Source organism: Arvicola amphibius, chromosome 12 (assembly GCF_903992535.2).
Source record: "Arvicola amphibius chromosome 12, mArvAmp1.2, whole genome shotgun sequence".
Taxonomy (NCBI): Eukaryota; Metazoa; Chordata; class Mammalia; order Rodentia; family Cricetidae; genus Arvicola; species Arvicola amphibius.
In genome coordinates this window covers 38,489,741-38,506,767 of record NC_052058.2, presented here as the reverse complement: position 1 = coordinate 38,506,767, position 17,027 = coordinate 38,489,741, and the positions used below count along the sequence as shown (strand labels likewise).

Here is a 17,027-nt window from a genome sequence, read left to right as displayed (position 1 = left end):
TGTGTCAGGTTATTAGAAAGTGAGTGAGCTGCCACTATTCTCTGTACTTAAAAAGGCCTGAATGACTCCAAAATGTCAAGGAAGAAGAAACCTGAGCACTTGAGCTACAACATGGAGGGGGCTTTCCATCAGATAGGAACACCTATGTGGGCAGTTGAATGATGTTGCAATAACTTTCGCTTACTCACACTCGGCTTTACTTGAACTAACTCATGACTATTCATCCAGACCTATATACTTTCAGAACTAATTCATAATTACTAAATAATATTTTCTTTCTTTTCCTTCTCTTCATTTTCTTTATTTTTTCCTTCTTTCCTCTCTCTCCCTCTCTCCCTCTCTCCCTCTCCCTCTCCCTCTCCCTCTCCCTCTCTCTCCCTCTCTCCCTCTCTCCCTCTCTCCCTCTCTCCCTCTCTCCCTCTCCCTCTCCCTCTCCCTCTCCCTCTCCCTCTCTCTCTCTCTCTCTCTCTCTCTCTCTCTCTCTCTCTCTCTCTCTCTCTCTCTCTCTCTCTCTCTCTCTCTCTCTCTGAGACAGGATCACACTACATAGCCCTGACTATCCTGGTACTCACTGTGTAGCCCAGTCTGACCTCAAACTCACCTCTTCTGCATTCCAGTGCGAGGATCAAGGATGTGCACTACTATGCCCGGTCCTTGAACAAACATTCTCAGACTTCCACTGGGGGTTCTCCAGGTGGCTTCTCACTAATATGAGAGGACTGCTGCATAACTCAAGCCGTGTCACCAAAATGTTGCCTTATTCATTGCAGCCACAGTGGCTTCTCTGTCCTGTACTGTGAGATTTCTTCCTGGTGTTTGTGCCTCCTTTCCACTTTATCATTTGGGGGTGCTCCTTCCACTGCACCCAGTCGATATACCCTCTGTATACATAACTATGCTTACAAATCTTATTTTTTTTGCTTTATTTATTTCATAGTCATCTTATTATTTGAACTATTACTTACACATTTTATTTGACATATAAAGTTAAAGCATGCAGTTAGTAGTAAGCCTCAAATAGAAACAACCTGGCTTTCTTTCTACTTATGAGTGTTTATTAACTACACAGAAAAATGGGTTTCATTATATCATTCTTATTCATGCATATATGTGTTTTGATCATATTCACATGTCTCTTTTTCTGATCCCCCCACACTTAAAATATCTAGAAAATGCTAACATAGCCAGTGTTCATCATGCCCCTGGAGAATGATGAATTCAAAGAAACTATGTAATGTAGACTGAGAAAAGAAATAGAGTTAGAAATTCATCTTTCATAGTTAATTTATTGCCAGTGGGTGAATCATTTAACTTCTCCATATCTTCTCACAACCATCAAATGGGGATAGTATCTACTTCATGCAATAGTCATGATAATTAAATTTAATATATATATACATGTTGTGTCTACATATATGTTCATGTTATACATTAATATATGTTATATATTTCCCTTTCTCTAATGTGTGATTATTCACTAAACGTTGGTGTATATGTTTTCCTGTCTCTCTCTCTCTCTCTGGACCTATGCTAACCTTATCAATTTTTATACTAACAAACATGGAGGTCTAACACATTTGACACTTCTCATAGGTTAATCTTTGGGACTGGAGTAAACAGTTACAAAGACTGCCAATACTTTTGTACTCTGGTGCCTGTTGGTCCCTATAATACCCCCCAAATCAGAAGATCCTGAAACCTGGCCAGGCTTTGAGCGTGACACTATTTCTCCGTGATGCCGTTAGAACTGCCATACTCTGTGCTGATTGTTCTGCATAAACTGTGCCTTTACTGATGTCAGGTGAACTCGTGAGGGCACGGTGTGGAACAAGTGGTGTTCACACGACAGATTTGTTGATGAGAATCTCTAGGAATTAATGATATTTTGTGGGAGGTACTGATGTAGAAAACACATGTTTAGAATCCATTGTTACTTTGTCTTTAACTAAAATCTGTGAATGAGGGAGTGGTAAGCTAACTTTTGTGTAACACTGAATACTCCTGAGTAAAACTGATCTTCTTGCTTCATATATTTCCACTTTCCTGCCCAAGAAACATTTGCAATTGTATAGAAACATAGTGGTTATCTTTTCTGCAGCCAAGGGGCAAAATTGTTTTTCTTTTAAGAAATAAAATATTAGTTTACATATGAAAGATATACACAGACACAGGCACACCCACGTGCGCGCGCGCGTGTGTGTGTGTAACATTACATAAGCAGATATATAGATTTCCTGTAGTATTTAATATTTGGGAGGTAAAATGTTCACGAAAAGTTGGTAGGAAATATATGCCAAAAAGTTTCCTCAGGGAAGCTATCCCTAAACAAATGGCCCCAAATGCTGGTTTTCTGTATGTTCTCCAGTTCATCTTCATGCCTCTATATTTATGTATGAGTAATATATTTGTTGTTTATTGCTCTAATCATTAAAATGATCACATTAAGGATATCTTATAATTTAATTTGTTTCATTTAAGTCTACTTCAAATTTTCTATGGTATTTCACATGCTATTGTAAGAAGGACTTGTAAGGTGGTCATTGCCTTCCTGGAAATGGTTCTGTGGTGGCAGTGGTCATCGATGTCTTGACTGTCCTCACGTCACTACCTTTTTTATCCTTTCTGAGGGAGAGTCATTTCATTCTATTGGAGACGTTTCTCACATGCAACAGTGGGTCTCTAAGGGACTTGATTGCATTTAAGCAGCAATTCCTTCCATCAGCTGGGGACTTTTGTCCTTTAGGAATGGATAAGACAAAGCATTTGAGAGCAAGGAACACTCCTAACCTATGACTGTCTTCTCCACTGACTGTGAACAGAGGACGGTCTTCTAGTATATCTCTGGCAGTCATCTGAGGACAAGAACGGAAATGATCTTTAGAGGGAAGCCACAGTTACATGTATCACAGTGCAGTAATGATTAAACTAGCCCTTTATATTAGCCCTATGCAACTGATGCAACAAACCTGGAGCCACAGCCTAGCCCGAGACTTCCAGGAGCGTTACCAGAAAGCATCCTCTCAGTTAATGTTCTCATGTGCATTTTGTTGAGTGTTCACGAATCTGAGAAACTACAGAAACACTGTGTCCTAGGACTGTATTTTCTGGTTTATTTACCTATCATTTGTATATTTTTGCAAGTTGTACAACCAGTAATACTGTTCTGCTCCTGTAGATTTGTGTGTTTCACAATGTTATTAAAAGCTTTATTAGGTTTCTTCCTGTGGTCTTCTATATTAATTCCACTGCAAATGTGAAACCTCCAGAACTTTTAATATATTTCAGTTTTTCCCTTTCTTTTTTGAGATTACAGAGTATGCCAAAGTGTTCTTTGTTTTCTCTTTCTTTCCCTTCCTCCCTTCCTCTCTCCCTGCTTCATCATGGCTTTTTTTCCTGTTTTTTTTTTTTTCTTTGAACACACAGAAATCCTCCTGATTAAAGACATGAGCCACCATGCTTGGTTCATATATATAACACTTAAAAAATTGGACTTAAAGAATTTTTGGAAAATTGGACTTACTTTTCACACCCCTCACCAGATGACTCTCCAGTTTTTTGTTACAGTTTCTAGGTTGTGGTGTTTTTGAATGACTTTTTCAGGCCACTTTTATAAATAGCTGGCATTAACTTTTTGGGTACATATTCGTCTTCTTTATGTAGTTGAAGCCATCTAAAGTTAACAAGAATATGTGGCAGATGTGTGTAGAGCATAATATAGGAATAAAATATTACTTAATTTATCACATATTAACACCTAATTTCTTTAAGACTATTTATTGATCACTTCATTATTTTCTCATGAATTTAGAATTTTTATATAATATAGTAAATTATTATATATGCCAGGATTTGTTTTCAGATTTTCTGGTTGATTTCATTCATTTCTCTGTTTTTCTTTTTGTTTTAATAGCCATATTGTCTTGTGTTAATTACTTGAACTTCTCTGTGGGTTTTCTGATATAACTGGGCCACTTCTTCCCAGCATGATCCTTTTCCACACAGGTTATTTAAAATGCTTTTTTTAAAATATATTTTAAATTCAAACTGAACTAGCTGAAGTAAAAGCAAGGAAAAACATGAAAATAGTTTTATTTTATTGTCCTCCAGGGTTAGAGGAACATGGTGAAGGGTGATTATTCTTAACTAAAATTTTGTAGCCTTGTACCAAATTAGAACATTCTCATGGCTATTCCTTGACTAGAGTATTCTTTATCTAGTGTATTAACTTTCAAACATCCTCAGGAAATAAAAAAAAAATAGAAAAAAGCCTGTTTCCTTTCAAGCTTTCCTTTCACGTGGCACTAAATTTTGTACTACATTTATGTACATTTTCTGATTTCTTTTACAAAAGAGAGCTATTCAATATTTCCCATAATTATTTTCATCTTTATAATCAAAACAGGTAAGCTTTCAGGAGTGAAGTGATTGACATAAGCCTATAAAACATGTTAGCAGCCAGAGTGGAACTAAAGTCTGTCTATTCAGTCTCCTGCATCGACTCTGTAGACTGCCTGCGACTAGAATCAGCTAGATGTTCCCTTTACCTGGGACTGCACAGAAAGAGATGTGTGAACGTTGCCCTCCACTACTCTGAAGCCAAGACATCCCTTTCCCATTATTACTGGGTATCTTCTCTTCAGTAGCGATGGTTTCCAGAAACACATGCTTGGTGCATCACCTGAGCATTGGTGTGATGTCTCAAGATCCCAGGAGCTCTGGCTTTAGTATGGCATTGCTTGGCAGAGTCATATCAACAGAGCATGCTCCATAGCTGTTTTCTTTCTGACTCCTCTGCTTTGCATGGCCAATCCTTGGCATACAAAAGTCAACCTTATTTTTCTTCTGGTGATGTTGGCAATGTTATGGGGCTCTCACAACTGGCTAAAGTGCTCTTTCCAAATGCTCACTGATGTTTTCCTTATTGGACTATAATTTCAGCTCCTTAAGCTCTCTTTACTGAATGCTGTAATGAAGGAGGTGTGACTTGGGTTTCGAAATGTGGTGGTAAATTATCCATCTATGAATTAACATGTATAATTTAAACACACTTCATGAATAATGATGAATTTCAAGTTTGACTTTTTCATATAAGTGGAATGCAAGGTCTCTTTATTTTCCACTCTGTATATTTTATTAAATAAAGATGAAACATGTATGCTTTGGTTTTGTGGAAACAGCTTTACAGATTATGGGAGACATTTTCACCAAGACACCACCAGTGGGCTTTGTCATAAGAATTGTTCCCTGGAGATGTAAATGAATAAGCAAATAATACCACACACTCCATGCTCATCTCAACTTGCTTCTCTTTTGTATTAGTTTCTTAAACCAAAAAGTGTGCATTGTAGAAAACAATACTGACACATATCTTTGATACTATCTGCAACAGTATTTTACCTGTGACAAAATTCAGGGCAAGAATCAGAAGGGAAACAGTCTTAACTGTGACAGTTTGGGGGCAGCTGTTCTTGTCAGGTCTGTGATGAAGTTTGATGTTATTCTAGATGTTTGTATTCACAGACTGAATTCATAGCACTAACAGATATGTCCTGCTGTAGTTGGAGTTATTGTGTATGAAGCTGCCACACCCCTTTCTATTGAGTCAGCGCTGGCAGCAAAACACAAACTCATTTGATTTTTGTTCCAAGTTCCTGCTTGAGAAGGATCCTGTTTACAGAAGGCAGAATACTCTGGTAAAGGGCCATTGAAAATATGATCCATGAGTCATTACCTTGAACTCCTTATGGAATAGATTCATAACTGCCCTACGTCAGCAGTTTTAGGGCTGGGACCTCTCATCATACATCTTATTAAAATATCCCCCACATGATTCATAAAAATACTCAAGCCTGAGAATACACATTCTGGTAGGCAAAAGTAAGAAATTTTCAAGTAGAAAGTCCTCAGTCAGAATTTTAGCTCTGAATGTTTTGTGTGATTTCTGCTAAGTTAAATTTAAGAAAGCTGAGACTTGATTTCATCTTTTATGAATTGTAGACATTAATATCTGCATTCTGTCAAATGATCTATAAAAAGTTTCATTAGGCCTGCCAGGAGAAACCAGCTCTCAACATACTGCTAGGGGCTGTTTTTGTATAGCTCCCACAATGGCATGAAATCTAAAATAGAAATTATGATCTTTAATATATTAGTTGTGATAATCTTTCTAGATCTCAAACTTTGAACCTGATACTTTCATGGCAAAATATGTGACTTGTTTCTATCTTAAAATCCAAGTTGGAAATATTTGATCATATCTCCTTCTTTTTTAGTTTCTTTTTTAAAAAAAAAACTGTTCTTTCTTATTTTATATGCCAAATCCAGCTCCCACTCCCTCCCACCCTCCCACTTGCTTCACCTTCTCTTTCCCCCATCCTAACCCTCATCCATTCCTCAGAGAGGGTAAGGCTTCCCATGGGGAGTCAACAAGTCTAGCTCTGAGATAGGACCAAGGTTCTCCCCACTATATCTAGGCAGAGCAAGATATCCCTCCAAAGAGAATGGGTTCCAAATAGCCTAAACAAGCAGTAGGAATAAATCTTGGTCTCACTGCCTGTGGCTGCACATCTTGCACCAGCTATACAACTGTCACCCACAATGAGAGGTCCTAGTTTGTTCCTATGCTGGTTCCCTTGATGTCAGGCCCAAGTAGGTGGGCTCCTGTTGGCTCAAGTAAGCTGTTTTAGTGGATGTGCCCATCATGGTCTTGACTTTTTTGCTCATATTCTCACTCCTCCCACTCTTTATCTGTACTTTGGGAGTTCAGGCCAGTGTTCCGCGGTGGATCTCTGCATCTGCTTCCTCAGTTGCTAGATGAAGGTTCTTTGATGACATTTAATATAGTCATCAAGCTGACTACAGGGTAAGGCCACTATTGCTTAGGGTGTTAGCTATGGTCATCCTGTGGATATCTGAGAATTTCTCTAATGCCAGGTTCCTTGCTATCCCCATAATGGCTTCCTCAATCAAGATATCTCTTTCCTTGCTCTCTGTCTCTGTCTTTCCTCCATCTTGATCATCCTGTTCCCTCTTGTTCCCCTCCCCCATCTCCTTCTCCACTCCTCCTTCCCTTCTGCCTTTGAGCCTGGGGGTAAGGGAGATTATATCTTCTTAAAGATTTGTTCTTGTCACCTGTGGTCACAGATATTGGCCACACAAGTCAAGAATATTTACATTCTCAGTTGTTGTATAATAATCTACCCTTCAACTTAGTACCTGAAGTGATGAAGCATTTTGGGAGAATCGGTTCAAGATAATTGGTAGGTAAAAACTGTGGGTGACCAAGATCATTAAATAAAAGAGAAAGTATTTGTATATAGTCAAACCTTGCTATACCTTCTTTATAATCCATCTCTTGATTTCTTAGCATATGTAATAAAATATAAATACTATTTAAATTGTTGATACACTGATGTTTTGAGTATAAAGAATAATACTAAGAAACAAAACTCTCTGCTGTGTGTTTAGTGCTGAAACAATTTAATAATTACTTTTTGATGTTCTGTTGGTTGAATGCATGGATGTGGGTGGATGAATATTTTGTATAATTATGAGCTTGAGAGTCAGAAGTTTGGGAAAAGCTAAGATAAGGGTTAATCTCTGGTCAGTCTCTTCTTAGCAGTAGTTTGGCTTCTCTTGGAGATGGCTCCTTCAGCTGAATGCCCAGCCTTGGCAGTGTTCCTGGTTCTGTTCTCCAGCGAATATTCCATCCTTCATATCCAAAGGCTTGCTGTAGAATTCCCAGCTTCTCTCTTGGGTATGGCATACTTCCCATTCTGTGCTTGGATTTTGAAAGGTAGGAAATAGAAGCTCTCAGGTCAGTTAAAGCATTTGTCTGGAACTGGCACACATTCCCTGGTGGCTAATGTGGCTAACACAGTCCCAGGCTCATCTGGATGCAAGGATGAGATGAAGCAGTTTCCATTTCTTTATGGGTGATTGACAATGCAAAGGAATGTATAGAATGTAGAATAGAATCTTTAGAATACATCGTCCGCTACAGTGGAGTCTACAACATATAGACTATTCTTATTAAGTATGTGACTATTAACAAAACTATTTTAAACAAATAGAGCTCCACTAAGAGTAAACGTAATTCTACACATTTTATGTTTTCTAAATTCTCTATTTTATTCCTTAGCTTGTCGTTTTAAGAATCCACTCAGTTAAGTCCTTGGTCCAAGAGTGAACTGTCCATTCCTCCATCCATCAAATCCGAGCATGGACTTTGTCTTACATAAGGGAACATACATCCACATTTAGAGTTCAGTGCTAAAGGCTGCTGTGTTGATGTCAAAGCCATGTTCGGGCCCCAGGAATGTAACCTCACATCTCTATGATAGACCCACAAGAGTTCTTGCTGAAGCAAGTAACATTTTCATAGCCTTTCACGTTACTCACATAAAATCACACTCAGAGCAGAAATCCGAGTCCTGTTCTACTTGCAATCCCAGCAGTATTAATCACTCATTTGTGTTTTCATTGTCATTACATTATCACAATATTGCTATTCTCTGATCAATTTGTTTTTAACCAAGAAATAAATGAGGGCATTCTGGGTTTTATTTTAAAATTTCAAACAAGAAAAGCAAAGTAACTAACCCTGTTAATTGACATCTTTTCTTGCACTCAGATCTCTTCACAGCTAGACAGTCTGACTAAGTTTGTATATAGCCTTTTAGATATGCGTCCATATCAGTAAATGCTTCCATATGATTTGCCTCCTGCATATTCGTCATGTTGTATTTGAGTTTGCTTTATCCACTGAGAAGACTATGTGTATATCAATTCCACTTTATTTTAGGATTAAATAAAGGAAATTAGGTAGGAAAAAAAAAAACCACCTAGAATTAACTCTATTGTATGAACCCAGAGTAGTTAATATAACCATTCTTTCATGGGTGAATCTGACAATGCTCCCAGCTTTTGACTAAAGATGTCAGTGAACATGTACACATTTTTCACACATGTCTTTAAGCTTCCAGTGACTATGTAGTTAGGTTTTAGAGGTGTGATGTAAGATCAAAGGGTTCCCGTGCCTTGTGAAGACTGCCTTCTAGGAAGAGTCATCTGCAGCAATGACCTCAATAGAACCCCAACCCTAGATATTACTTAATGTTATTCTTGAAATTTTACATAAGGTATTCCTATGTAGGTCAGTCTGCCCTTGAACATGATATCCACTCAGTATTACCTCCGAGAGTTCAGATTAAAACTATATGTCTAGCTCAAGTACAACGGGTATTTTTTCTCTTGTATTTAATCTCTTTTTGAGTCTTTTGTATGTGGCAAAGGAAATGGTTTATTTTTCTGATTAATATTATTGAATGCACAGTTTTTAACTTTCTCAATAAAATATATTTAGCTCAGAGCTCATTCTAAATGTAAAAAAATAATTTTTTTCATTGCATTTAACTTTCATTATAGATATGTTTCTTTTATTGTTCATGATTGTTGAACTTTATTAAGTAATAATAAGTAATGATTGATAATGAGATGTTTTATTAATTATAAAACACTATAGATACTGAGATTTCCTTTATATTTTTCTCTGCAACTACTTTTGCAATATTACAAATGTCCTTTAACATTCTATTTCTGTAGCGTGAAATTCCATATATTCATTATTTTTAGTATTTAGCATGGGATTTATGAATTATTCATTGTATTGTCATTATTATTCATTAAAGCATACTAGATACACTTTTACTTTTGTTCACCCATTCTATAAATTCTTTAGAACCATTACATTATAAAATCATAATAATAACTGTGTAGATTTGTTTTATATTCTTGTAATTTCCCCTTACATGTTTGAAAACTGCAGTTTTACTCATGTAAATTTCCTAGCATTTAGGTGAATTTTCCATATTGCCGAAGTAAACCTGTCTTCATTTCCTGTTATTTTCACAACCCAATCTGTGTTATTGGATGGATAGGTTTCTAATCAGAAGACCTCTGGCCTCAAGAGAACTGAGGCCATCCACAGAATAAAATAGAACATTAAATAAGCAAATATATGTGTGACAAAATATAAGTCGTCATTGCCTTGCATCACTAACCCCTACTTTTATTTTTATTTTTTTTTAGTGGTTTTCCTACTTTAATGAACCCCTGCTCAATATTGTAGGAAGATGATTGTCACTCTGGGCCCAGCTGGGCATATACTTGTACTTTTGTTACTGGTGGTGGTGGTGGGGTGGATTCCCTTGAGTCTGTGTGCCTGTCTGTGCCTGGAACTTCATGCCCAAACATCAAAGAGCCTTCCAACAGCAGCTGAGCCTCCTGCAGAGTCCTAATCATTCAATAACCAGTCACTAAAGAATCCTTGTACTATGTTCCACTAGGGAACAGGAAAGCTGTCAGTCCTCATACACCATACAAGTCAAAGGAAGGCCTTTATTAGCAGTCCTCACTCTCTACCTTGTTTGGAGACAAAGTCTCATTGTTTATTTATTATTAATATTATTATTTATACAACAGCAGTATAAACTACCTTGTCTGTGAGCTTCTTAAGATTCTCCTGTTTCTGCCTCCCATTCAATAGGGAAAATGGGATTACAGACACGTGTTGATGTGCCCAGCTTTACATGCATCCTTGGAATTCAAATGCAGATTTCCATGACTCCACCACAGGTATTTTAGGAACTGAGTCATCTCCCTAGCCCTGATTAAGTATTAAAATACTATTTCCTGTATGTCATCATGCCAGGTACATGTAGGCACCTGATAAAAGCCCAGCATAGTCTACCTTTATGATGATGGTGACAACCATATGGATTCATTATGCTGACAACCATTATGGACAACTTTATCTGAAGATACATTAAAAGCAATTCCTCCAATCCGTCAGTTAACACTTCTGAAACTTTTCCCAGCAATAGATGCAAAATATAAAACTGGGATTACGAGAGGAAGTCATGCCATTTTTCTTCATATACTATAATGTTTGAGTTATGCATAACTGGCAGTTACTAGCAAGTCACCATGTCATAGATAGACAATTTGTTATTTTTTTCCTCAGAGTAATTACTCTTCCTGCTACAATGTGTTAAAGGTAGTGAGGTGCAGAGGAATCACAACATCTACAGGGCCTTTGAAGAATTTACAGTAGATTTACACTGGGCTTCAGCCAAAAGGCTAAGAAGCAATTCAACTGGATTTACAGAAGAATGTTTTTTTCTTAACCTTAACTTTAGCAGTTCTTATCAATTCTATAATTACACAGTGGTGAGAAGGTAATTAGCAACTTGAATCTTAATTTATCACTTCCATATTGCAAATTCAGTCTCTATTAAACATTTTATGCCATGAAACAACCTAAGAAAGAAAGAAAGACAAACAAGCACCAAGTTGTGGCTTTATTGTCTAGGAGGGAACGTCGCTTTTGCCTGCCTACCCTCACACTTTTGAAGAGTTATTTATCTGAGATTCCTGGCATCCTCCTCCCTGTTCTTTATTTAGACTTTGAAGAGAATATAACCAGGAAAACTCTTAAGTTTTCTTCCTTAAATATGTGCAACATAATTTAAACATGTCATCTGTATACTGGTGCTGAAAATCGCACTGAAATTTGTCACTGACGGGCTAGCCTTTTTGCTGGGAAGAAGTGAAACATACAGAGTGAAAATATTCCAAAGGCAAATGACTTTTTAGGCCAAGGTATTAGGAGTAAGAAACACAGTGTTTTATGTCTTGTCTGAATGGATTATTTGTTTCCAGGGACAAACTGAAGATGGTATGGGCATGTACCAGAAACTTAAGGTGGTATGGCTATGTACCAGATACTTCTGTGTTCTGTGATGAGACACCATAACCATCAGCAAATTTTCTCTGCTTATAGTTCCAGAGGAAGAATAAAGCACAGTTACTAAAAAGCCCAGAGACTGATATTGGGGTTCAACCTGAAGATAAGACAAGCAAAGCAGTCAGCCACTGGCTCTTACTTGGACCTAGGTTTGAAATGGCGATCCTGCCTCCAGGAATTTCAGAATGAGACTAATAATGAGAGCTGTCTTTTTCCATTTTATAATCCACTCTAGTTCTGGGATTAAGGGCACGCCTCCCTACCACCTGATTTCTATGGCAAGCTAGTATGGCTATTAAGATTAAAGGTGCGTGCCATTCCTACCTGGTCTGGAAGGCTGGCGAGTGGGGCTGTTTTACTCTCTGATCTTCAGGCAAGCTTTATTTATTAAAATAAAAATATAATGCCCCTACAGAAGAATCCACAATGGTCAAGGGAGGTGTGGCAGACGGTAGCTAGATCACACTTGCATCCACATGTAAGAAGCCAAGATAAAACTGGAAGTGGAGTGACATTATAAACTCTAAAAGCCAGCCCTCAGTGACACAATTCTTCCAGCCTTGCCACACAACCACATAACCTCCCCCAAACAATGCCACCAACTGGCAAGTAGGCACTTAAATATGTGAGCTTTGGGTGGACATTTCTCATTCTAATTCCCAGAGGGCCTACACCTCATTTAACTTGTGATGTCTGCTTTAAGAATAAGAAAACCAATTGAGGAGAGGGAGAGATGGATCCGCAGTTAAGAGCACTTTCTGCTGTTTCAGAGACCTGAGTTCATTTCCCACCACCCTCATGGTGGTTCACATCTGCCTGTAACTACAGTTTCAGGTGACCCAATGCCTTCTTCTGGCTTCCACAGCACCTGGCATGCCCGTGGTGCACACACATACATGTTGGCAAGCACTCCTATACATGAGATAAAAATAAAACATTAAAAATAAAGCATTGCCAAATGAAAGCTAGGGGAATCATCTTAGAACCCATGCAAGTGGAGTTCAGTGAGGTTTAAATATCATAAGCTTCATGTTTGATATTACTCTTCCCATATCAGGTCTAATTGAGACTTCTTTCCCTCATTCCCTTATATCAGTCTTTGTTGGATTTGTTCCCCAATCACAACAGGATAGATGTTGAAGTTAGCCTTTGTATGTGTTGTTCTGCAAAGTCAATGTCTAATTTCCCATGATGTAGATCAGGGGTTGAAACATGGTTAAATCCTAATAAAAGTTCCTTTCAATCAGTGGTCAAAATCCCCAGATGCATATAATAATTTTCTCATCTTACTCCATTAAAGAGGGTGTGCATGGTCTGTTACCAGGCTCCTTGCTTTTCATGAGCAGCCACAATCGTATTGAGTTTTAGGGGTAAGATCATCCTCTATTGTGTTTAGTTTATCAAAAGGTGTCTTACTCTGTTCATTTATATTTTGATCATATTCTTCATTTTCCACACAGACATTCTATAATCTTCTTGCCCTCTCTACCCACCCAACTATAAGTTCTTTCTGAACAAATAAAAAACAGTAAAACATTTTCCCAAGGAAAAGAGGCAATATAAAACACCTCCCCTAAAACCACCATTTTTACCCATATAAATGTGCACATGCTCTCTCTCTCTCTCTCTCTCTCTCTCTCTCTCTCTCTCTCTCTCTCTCTCTCTCTCACACACACACACACACACACACACACACACACAAAAATGCAGAAAACAGAAAAAACCCTGTGGAGTCCGTGATACATTGGTCAACTGGTCCCAAACCTGAGGCTTTTCCTAGAGTATTCAATATACCCAGTGTTGCTCTACTTGAAAAGGTTGATTTTGTATCTTCCAGCATGTATAAGTGGCATTTAGGCATTTAGGCACCCTAGTGCCTTTGTTCCCATCCATTCATTTATTCATTCTTTTTTAAAAAAATATAACAAAATAAAATAAGATAAAGCACAAACTAGCACATCACAGTTGGACAAGACAAACCAATAGAAGAAAAAAGAGACCAAGAAAAGGTCCCAGAATCAGTACATTGGGTGTGATGTGAACCGTTGTTTCAGCTCCTGCTCTGTTGATGTCTCACCATGATGAACTGTACTTGGAAGTGTGAACTGAAATAAACTCTTCCTCTTTGGAGTGTCTTTTATCAGACTATTTTGTCACAGCGTCAGGAAAAGAATTAAGAAAACACTTGACCCCATAGCTTCATCAATGAGTATTCTTACCCCAGCCTGATGAGGACTTACCCATAGCTGTATAGAGGCAATGTCCCCTTCTATTAAAGTTGACATCTATATATTTTCTTTATACTTCATCACCTTGGAGACAATGTACATTTGGTAGGGAGGTGCAGGATGGAGTAGTTTGAATCCTAGAAGAGAGAGGGTCTAATGACCACCTACCTTTTCCTATACGAAAGAATGTCACCATGCCATATCCTGCATGTTTCTTTCTAGTACTCAGCAAACGTTGCTGTCGTGATATGGCTCTCATACCCAGAGTACAGCATTCCACAACAAAGGCACTAACCCTGAATGTTAGGAGAGAACTGTTTCAAGTGAGTAGAAGTATAAGAAGAAACAGTCTAAAATATATCTTTCTAATAGCCTTTTAGCCTGTAATTTATTCCACTTAATTTCCCTTTTGTTTAGATCATTGTTGGTTTTTCTATTTGAAAATGGCAAATGTGGGCAGTAATTTGATTTGTAATCGTAGCTTGCATCAAAATGTAATAGTGGAGAGAAGGAAACTTCAACCTGAGCTTTCCTGAGTTTTTCTACACACACATACACACACACACACACACACACACACACACACACACACACACACGTCATCTCTGAATCTATTCTACTGATTTGCAAATATCCAAATCATACAAATCTGCTCTTGTGGGTTCTACTAAGTTAATTGAAATCACATTGAATAACTTGGTTCATAACTTAGCCGATGTTTTCGTTGCTCTATCTTGACACATGCCATCTACAAACTATCCAGCCAACTCTAGAATAAGCATAAGGAAGGTAATCAATGCCAGGTGGACAGATGCATGAACGGAAGAGAAGTTGTTCAGACAGCACTCATAGCATTTCTCACCATTGTCCTATCACCTTTTCCAATGCTTTATACTTGTTTGATGTAAATAAGTAAAGATCTGATCTCAGTAAGTTGTCAACTACACTAGAAACACAAGCATTTTATCCTTTTAACTGTACCTTGCTAAAGAACTGAGGAGTATTCCTATTTGTAGAAGTCAACATGTTTTCAGGTTGGACATGAATCCTTGGAGTTCATTTACTAGAAATTAATCATTTGGATTTGAGCTTTTGTTTTTCTATTTACTGTTTTTGTTTTAACTTGGCTAAGCTGTTCAGCATCCGGTTCACTATTATCATTAATTATGGAGATTATATGTACTGTATCTTTCATTTCACATGCTTATGGGGAGAGTCAGATGCTAACAGGGATGACAAAAGTTTTGCTTCCCATATTAATAACTAAACCACAATTTGAGGTGCTATACTATAAGACAATAAATATAATTTCTAAAATATCCAAATTGTCTTGATAAGACAAAAATAAATACAAAGTGGAACCTATCAGAGTTTACATACATATTCATATATATATATATACATATATGTCATGTAAATGCATAAATATACAAATAAAACCTGCTTAGTCCATTAAGTGTGGTTGGTTTGTATATGATTTCAGAGCTGAGCACTCTGTGTTACACAAAGTGTTAGGTGACTTATATGGGAGAAAAGCCAATTTTCCCTCTCTTAACGGTCATTGGTTATCTGTAGTTAATTTTCTGTTTCTTTTTTAACTATGTTCATAGCAACTTTATTTCTATCTATTTATTTTAAAAACAAACTCTTCTCATTTTACATACCAATCTCAATTCCCAATTTCTCCCCTTCTCTTTCTCCCCTCACCCCACACACCATCCACTTCTCAGTGAGGGTAGGCTTCCTATGGGGAGTCAACAAAGTCTGGCACATCACTTTGAGGCAGGACCAAGACACTCTCCTCTATATCTAGGCTGATCAAGGTACTCATCCATAGAGAATGGGCTCCAAAAAGACAGTTCATACACTAGGGATAAATTCTAGTCCCACTGCCAATGGTTAGACAGACTGCCCAAGCCACACAACTGTCACCCACATTCAGAGGCCTATTTTGGTCCTATGCAGATTCCCCCACTGTCAGTTCAGAGTCATTGAGCTCCCACTAGCTCAAGTCAGCTGTTTCTGTGGATATCCGCATCATGGTTTTAACCCCTTTGTTCATATTATCACTCCTCACTCTCTTCCACTGGACATTGGGAGCTCAGCTCAGTTCTTAGCTGTGAATCTCTGCATCTGCTTTCATTAGTTGCTGAATGAAGGTTCTATGACAGCAATTAAGGTAGTAATTAATCTACTTACAAGGGAAGGTAAATTCAGGTATCCTCTCCACTACTGCTTAGGGTCTTAGCTGGGGTCATCCTTGTGGATTCCTTTGGAATTACCCTAGTGCCAGGTTTTTCACTAGCCCCATTATGGCTCCCTCAATCAATTTATTTCATACCTTGTTCCCTCTCTGCCCTTCCCCATCTCCACCATCCCATTTCCTCATGTTCTCCTCTCTCCCCTCCCCTCCCCTTCTGTCCTCCCTTCTCCTCACCTCATACTCCTAGATTCTCAGGAGATCTTGTCTATTTCTTCTTTCCAGGGGGATCCATGTACGTCTCTGTTAGGGTTTTCTTGTTACCTAGCTTCTTTGGGGTTCTTTACTGTAGGCTGGTTATTATTTGCTTTATGTCTAATATCCACTTATGAGTGAGTACATACCATGTTCATATTTCTGGGTCTGGGTTACCTCATTCAGGATAGTTCCTTTTCTATGGATGTGACCCTGAGAGATTTTTTTTTTTCTACAGAAGCATGTATATTTGAGTCATTCTAATTTCAGGTCTCATTTAGGCAGTAATGTTGTTAGGGTATCCTGAGTGTAGTTTCCCTGTAATTTTGAGGAGATATAATCCACAGTAGTCTGTCCTTTACTCTGACTCTTACCAGTAGATATGAACATCCAAAGTAATACAGTTTGGCTCAGTTCTTTCTCTTTTAACCTCACTGCAGTGATGGCCCTCCCTCTGATCCAGCTGGAGCACCTGTGTTGCCTTAAGTCTGGAAACTATCAAGACCTCTGGTGTCTCCATTGTCATTTCAGATAAGAT

At 38.0% G+C, this 17,027-nt stretch overlaps 1 pseudogene; it reads right to left on the bottom strand.

Moving 5' to 3' along the window:
* LOC119827651 overlaps positions 1-8,302 on the bottom strand; it is a 54,189-nt pseudogene extending 45,887 nt beyond the window's left edge.
* Between the last annotated feature and the right edge of the window lie 8,725 nt (positions 8,303-17,027).